Below are 8,068 nucleotides of genomic sequence, written 5' to 3'. Positions count from 1 at the left end.
TTTCAATGTACGGTTTTATATAATTGGAGAACACTGGACAAGTTTTTCTTGCATATATTATAATTAAATAAAAGATTTTAGTTTTAAAAAGTAAGTAATTTTTTGAAACAGATAATCCGATTGAATTTAAACTTTCATCGTAAATTACGCGTACTACCGTAGACTGAATACTCATTTCTGTCCTTTTTCTTCGCACACCTTTCTAATTGGACCGAGTGAAAAGGCATCAGTATTTTACAGCGTGACGCATCACAGCAACCAAGAAAATATACCTATCTCTTTCCCCCTTCAGTAGAGTGAAGAGTAAATCCGAAGTATCAGAGTATCTCCCATTCCACTCTACTAAAGAAATACCGTAGGTAAAAATACTTCTTCATCCCTTTTCCCCATAGTTCGAATTTCTAACAGACCATAGTGAGAAGTCAGTAGTATTTTAAAGTACGAAGTACTTCAAGGCCTGTGATATTTACAAATACTTAGGAAACAGGCATTTTAAAGTACGCTATGAGTATACCCGGTACTTTTAAAAGGTACGATAAATACGCCTCACCTCTAATTTACTCTAAACTGAACATGACAGAGACGACAGCTCGCCGCTTGCTACCGGTAAGTGCAGGGAGTCGCTATATGCACAGCGACTAGTCGACAGGGGCGTGGCCAAAATATCCGAGCATACCCGAGTGTGTTCCGAGTAAATTGTTTCTCACTACCGTAATGCAAAATCAGTGAAACGAAACGTCAGAAATCATCAGAAATGGCGTCTTTGTGTGCCGGTTTATACCGTCTTTTAGAAGTTTCGTTAAGTAATTTTAAAAAGAATTCAGAGACGGGTGTTATCAGTGGATACATTGACAATGAAGTAAATTATGAAGCATGTCTGTGTTCTGTGAACGCGTTGGGGCACACTTTTTCAACGAGAGACAGTATGAAAAAGAAGTTGGGAGGTAAGTTCTAAACCTTAGGGCCTAGGTCTATGGTAGGCCTTCCCATTTCTTCAGTTCATAAGCAGCTGCTGATATTTACGAGTTATTCGAAATTAACATTTCCAATCTTTCAGATGCAGTATACAGTGTATACACGTTCTGCCCGCCTACAGTGGAGTTCTTTGGGATTCCATTTTTTTGGGCTGCCATTTACATTCGGTATGAATGCGTACAGAGAGTGCGCCCAAGGCCCCCGACTACACCGCCCAAATAAAAAGAAGAAAAGAGAGTTGAATTGGTATGTTAATACACCCTTGAACCACATCAGCTAGGCCTACTCCCCCTCGTCTTTCAATAGTAGCATTGACAGAGCACCGAGGACTCTCTGGTCCAAGATTAATGTCTATAACCCCAAAATGATCACCGTATCGTCGGTGATGTGTTTAAAATAAAAAAAGCGATGGGCCTGGGCCTAGGTAATCTAGGACTAGATTACACCAGGGGCCTTCCTAATATGGCAGTTGGAGCTCCGTCTCATTTAGATTAACACGACAATCACACCAATCACAATTCATCTTTGTGTGTTTAAAAGTGTGCCGTGGCTCGTAACACATCCTCATGTCGTGTTAGTCTAAAGAAGACCACGCTCAAAGTGCCAAATTAATTAAAGCCCCTGCAGCTATATCTCATTTCACAATTTTAATTCATATCACACTAGATTATAACCACACTTGTAATTTTATAATAATGTCAACATTGCATAGGCCCTAACAACTTTTATAAAAGTTAATCATCTGCGTCAAATAAATTAACCATGGGCAATTTATTTGCCGCATAAATAATAGGCGTCTTATGCGTATAAGCCTATTAGACCATATACCTTGAATTGTTCTTTCAGGCTGATCACCCAAACCATAAGAAGAAGAGGTTCCGGGTTTTGGACTCCAAGAAGCTTGGTTGTCCCGCAATGATGAGTTTGAAACAAATAAAATATTTTCCAGAATTTCCTGTTCCACCTCAAATTGCAGAAAGAGCAAAAACGAAGGTATGATAGTTTCTTTGCTTATCCCTACATGGGCAATCACTTTATAACATTATTTTAATGTTTTCACTAGAGTTAGATGCAGTGTTGTGTCAGATACTTTTTAAAAGTATCTAGATACAGATACTTGGCAAAATTTGTAGCCAGATACAGATACAAGATACAATGTAAAATTGTATCTGTATGTAGATACATATACTTTTTAAAAGTAACTCACAGATACTCGGATACTTTTCTTCTTTTTTGGGGGAAAACTTAAAATATATATATTATCGAAAACAGCGATTACTTTAATTTCTTAAAGACGGTAGACGTAAACGCTTGTGATTATTTTACATATTTACACTCGCTTGTTTTATTCGTTGGCCAAAAAGATATTGGCAAATTGGCCTGCAAGCGGTGATAACATAAATGCATTAGGGGTCCTCGCGAGTACCCGGGTAGCATATTACTATCCGGGTACCCGACGCCCCTTGGATAAATAAAACATACGTGAACTATTTGCAACTTGATTACTTTGGGTTCTGATGGAAAATTAAAATTAAAAAAATTATTATTCATAATTTTTATTTTATTTTTTAAATTCTTCTTTTTTTTATATACGGGGGTACCCGGGTACTCGGTTACTCGGGTTAGGACCCCTAAAATGCATGTATATAAACTGCTATAAGATATTATACACTAGATGGACAAAGGTACCCACTAGCTGAATCTGTAAGAAAACTTTAAAATTAACTAGAGAAAATCGGTAAAGAAGTTCACTTCGAAAATAAAGTATCTGAAAGTATCTGAGTATCTGAGGTGTCAGATACTAGTAAAAATGTATCTTGATACAGATACAGTTATAGAAATATAACTAGATACAGATACACAAAAATGTATCTAGATACTACACAACACTGGTTAGATGCAAGGTTATACAAATACCGTTTTGGACAACACACATTTGTTTAGAAGAAAATGTGGTGGGAATACGCAACTTCCCATCGCTTACTTAAACACATTTTCAACATTCTTATCTATTGAATTTGACTGTGCTGCCATGGTAGAGGTCAGCACAGTACCATGGCCGGAAATATGATTCCCAGGGCCTCAACACTGCAAAATAGAAGGTGTGAAGCATACTTCCCTGTGCCCTTCAGGAAATCAGATATTTTTTGTTGAAAATATTATTTTATATTTTTTACTACCTACCAAACCAATAATTACTGTTTTTGTAGGGTTCTGATATTTTTATTTATAGTAAAACATTGTGGCTTGTTTTCAGATTCTGAAACAAGTGAAGGCAGCCCTTCAATCCACCAGCCCACCTAAATGTGTGCTACGTTATTAAGTCTCGGCAACCGGAGAAGCGAGCCACAACCACAGCAGAGACGCGGCCAAGATGACCCAACAAATTCATCCTGACCTGATACAGGAGATCAACAGGCTTGTTGAAGCTGGAGTTTCCTCAGTACGAGATGTGTCTCTATTGTTGGAGCAATTTATTAAACATCAATTTCAGGATGGGGTAGAACCTGATCGGCTCAATTCAGGATTTATCTGTCATGTTTTTAAAGGGGTTTGTTCCCTCAATGTTTATATTTCCTTTGTGTGGTGTAATGTATTATTTTCCATTAATAAAATAATATCAAATTTTTTTATCTTTTTTTAATTGGCTTTCAAGCTACAATCCCGTTAAACTGCAATAAAGCAGTTTGTCAACAGGATGTTAATGATCAATTACATACATACACACATAATATTATTACTATAACTATACAATTAACACACCTAAATTAATATAAACTATCTCTATTTAGTAACCATTGTTTCAGCATATATCTCAATCTATTTGTAGAATCGCAATTTTTTATATTAATGGGTAACATATTAAGCATTTTTGGCACGTTAAATTCTAGGGTTCGCCGTCTGTATTTATTATTATATTTTGGAACAAGCATTCCTTCATTCTTTGTAAACCTTGTATTATATTCATGTTGCACTTTCTTTTTATAATCAGACTCAGATATATGTTGAATCAATATTTTGTACCATAATAAGGCCTGCACCGGTAATATTGTTAAATTCCGAAACAACAATGATATGTTTCGTCTCTGTGAAAAAATATGTTTTTGAGCTAATAACTTAACCATAGAATTTTGTACTGATTGCAGGTGGTTTAAATTAGTTTTACAAGAGTGACCCCAAGTAGTTAAACCATACCGTAAAGTTGATTCGAGAATTGAATTGCGAGTGATAAGTAAATAATTTTTAAAATATTCACCGGAACGAAACATTTCAGTTTGTATATCCTACCCACTATCGCTCTCAGCTGCTTGCAAGTTTTGTTTATTTGTGTATCCCATTTGAAATGACAATCAACAGTCACCCCCAAATAAACGTATTCATTTACCAGTTCAATACTTTCACACATACATGGCTGTAAAATGTTTTGATGAATACGTATAAAGTTATGTGAAATTATTTTAGGCATGATCTGAAATGAAGCATGCGGAGACCGTATGTACATCAATTTAGTTTTCTTGGTATTAATGATTAAACCTGCGTCATGTGACTATTTTATCAGGGACGTAAAGTCATGTTGCATATATTTAATCGCAATGGATAATTGTTCATCGGATATGACAAGAGCAGTGTCGTCAGCATATACAAAGTGTCTTACATATTTAAATATTTTTTTCATTATTGATACAAATATAATATAAAGGGTTGGACCCAAAATCGACCCCTGCGGGACTCCAGCATAGATTTTTTTCCTCCAGCTCATTTTTTTCTAATATCTTTACACAGATATGTCCATATAAAAATTTTTTAAACAAATTAAGTAGGTTACCTCTAATTCCAATTGCTTCTAAGATTTTTAATAATTTCTGTGGGTCAATTGTATCAAACGCTTTGGAGTTATCTATAAATAGTACTAAAACATGTCTTTTATGGTTTAATTCATCCTGTAATAAATTCTCTGTGCTTTTTTTCTTTTGAAAGCCATATTGTTTTTGGTCTATAATGCTAAATTTTTCTAAGTATATAAATCAATGAATTGCCCAACTTCCTTCATTGCTCACTTATCCTTCAACATACTATATGACATCCAAATTTTCACATAGACTCCAAATAATGCTAGTTTTACTTTCCCATAGGTGTACTGTTTTGTAATGTAAAAAGATTAGATACTTTGAGTATATATTATAGGCCTAGTACGAATCTGTACAAAAGTTGAACATAGGGCCTACCACAAGTCTTTTATTGTTCAAAATTAATTATATTTGCAGGAATTAGAATGTGGTTGCCATACCAAATAGTCTTTATTGAGGCTTTGGAATCGACTTTATGATATTGGCCATATAGTAATGTAATCTAACCAAATGAAATCACGGTGCAAGAATTGTATGAAACTAAAGATGAAAATTAGCTATCGGCTGCTCGGCAATATTCGGAAATGCTCGGCCGTGACGTCACAAAAAATCTGAGCGGAGAACCAATTTCAAATAAAGCGCCGAAACACTTCACTTCGGGTATGCTCCGATATGTTGGCCACGCCCCCTGTCGACTAGTCGCTGTGCATATAGCGACTCCCGGTAAGTGCAGTGTGCGTGCTTTATTTATGCGGTGAGTTATCCCCGCTACTCGTGATGTTCAAATAGGAACAGTGTTTTGGGTTAATTTTGATAATATTGCTAACTCTAGTCATAGATATGCTATTCACTAGATCGATATCTTAGAGCTTTTTGTAAGAAAATTTTGTGCTCAATTTAACCGCAGATAAACCAGCCCTACAGAGCGGTGATGATAAATAAGGCAGACAAACTCAAGGCCATTTAAAAAAGGTGCAACCATTCACAAAATAATTGCAATCGGCCTGCTCATTCTTCGTGGACCTAAAAAGCCCTGGACGGAGCATTACTGCAATTTTGTATGAACGGCATGAAGCGAAATCTAGGGTGAGCGGAAATTGCCTGGCAGCCATCTTGTATGACTACTTTTGAACTGATTTGTATGCAAAGTGATTCTGAATAAACTATGTATTATTATTTTATGTTTGTGTTGTTAATGCCGGTATAGCGGCTAATATTTTTTAAATATAAAATAAAAACAAGATTTCAACACAAAAATAATCCCCCCCCCCCCCTGGATGAATTTTTCGTCCCAACTTAGGCCATCCAAGGTTTTAGACTTTTTTTTGCTCTTTTTTAGCTCCTTTTCGGGTGACTTCTGGCTTTATTTAGACAATCAAGTTGGCAACACTGGTGACCGCTTTCGGATATTTCGGAATAGTTTTCTGGTAAAACTTGTGAGTGGTATATCTATGAGTTTTCTTCTTACCTTGAAAGAACAAACAGATCGAGTGATAAACAAGTAAGGAAACGGAGGGTGTTAACGACTTGAAAAAATTACGAAAATAAAAATGATTATTACGTTAAAAACGTGAAACATAAATGTATTTAAAATTTTACTGTTGTCTGATTATTGTTATTTAGGTCTGTTATTGCGATTATAATTCCGGTACGGTTTATCGGAAGAAGGAAGTATTTCAAGCCTTGCCTAATACAGGTTTGTTCGCAATCCGGATAGGCTCCCAAGTCTTCGATAGAGATGCAGCAAGAAGTAACTGAAAGGGAGAAGAAACATTTAGTTACTCTGGGAAAATTCAAATTCTTTGACGAAGTCCCTAAATATGTGTCCTAAGTAACACACGTAATATTAAAAATAATTCCAAGAAGGTTTTCAAAATATTTTTTCCAATAATGCAGTAAATTTTTTGTTTACGAAATGGATTTTTATGTTCGGTTTTCAATAAGCTAAATCATTGGTTTCAAATCTATTAAAAATCATTCATTTTCATATTTGTACAATATTCTAATAATTGAGAATAATTTAATTTCGACTTTATGTCGGGGTTAATTCTTCCAAACAGGAAAAACAAAACCCTTCCACGCACTTTTTCACAAATGTTCATCTAGTTAATCCACATTATGCAAGTGCATTATATATACGCATAATAAATACAAAACAATACAAGAACAACATGTCAACTCACCAGAGATCAAATGGGAAAATAATTAAATAATAATACTTATACGTCTTTTGGCCAGAAAAATCATCATTTCCATGCTACAAAACTATATAATGCCCTCCCAATTGAACTCAAAAACACAACGGAGACACAAAAATTTAAAAAAGGAATCAAATTATGGCTAAGTAAACATGAAGATGAGGAAATCAATAAAATTATGAACTGAACAAATGTGAAGACAATTTTTTTAAATTTTTTTTGTATAAATTAACAAGGAAATCACGATCTACACCTATACAAAAACCTATAGTCCGCCTCGGAACAGGAATACTTAGTGAGGAGGACTGCGAATAATATACTTATTTATCTTTGTAATTATATTTGACGTTATAAAAAATAAAAAATAAAAAATTCACCGACTCCAGATATTCATATTCATATTCATTATCATATTTCATTCATATTCATATCAGAGGGTTCGGCTCGGTAGAACTTCTAACAGGACCTATAAATCCTACTGATCCCTCAATATAAAAATTTTTAAAAAATTTCGTAATCCCATCCCACATATATTTAAAATGACTGATTTTTGCATTTTTATACATAAATTTTTTGACAGATCTAATACGCCTAAATTTTGAATGAGAGGGCTAGGTATAATGCCAGTAGTCGAAGTAACAAATGGTAATATTTGTGTAGTCTGAGAATGCCAAATTATTTTAATCTCTTTTCCTAAATCTGTGTATTTTTTTTTTTTTCAGTAACAGATTTTTTAATATTACAGGAATTTGGAATAGCCACATCAATGGTTTAAATAATTTTTTTTTAATTTTGACATGTAAAACTATATCGGGTCTATTATGACTAATCATTCGGTCTGTTAGTATAGTTTTATCATAAGATATTTTATAAAATTCATTTTATAAAAATGAAATTGGTTCGTAATCATAATATGGTATTATATTACGGCAGTCAATCAAGTTCTCAAATTCCAATACTCAACATTATATTTGACGATAAATTGTCGAAAAAGTGTTTTGCGTGTATAATTTTATTTGACCAGGAATCTAATAATTCCTGGTTGGG

General features: G+C 34.3%; 1 long non-coding RNA gene across 1 annotated transcript; it reads left to right on the top strand.

Moving 5' to 3' along the window:
- The first annotated feature begins 1,086 nt into the window (after positions 1–1,086).
- LOC149422915 (uncharacterized) lies at positions 1,087–3,367 on the top strand. The gene is made up of 3 exons (XR_016302293.1): positions 1,087–1,221; positions 1,822–1,968; positions 3,233–3,367. It is a non-coding gene; the product is annotated as an uncharacterized LOC149422915 (long non-coding RNA).
- The last annotated feature ends 4,701 nt before the right edge of the window (positions 3,368–8,068 follow it).

Source organism: Hesperophylax consimilis, chromosome 6 (genome assembly GCF_061612785.1).
Source record: "Hesperophylax consimilis isolate HC1 chromosome 6, BYU_Hcon_1.0, whole genome shotgun sequence".
In the NCBI taxonomy this organism is placed as follows: Eukaryota; Metazoa; Arthropoda; class Insecta; order Trichoptera; family Limnephilidae; genus Hesperophylax; species Hesperophylax consimilis.
The sequence above is the reverse complement of the archived record's forward strand: the minus strand, read 5'-3'. Positions and strand labels throughout refer to the sequence as shown.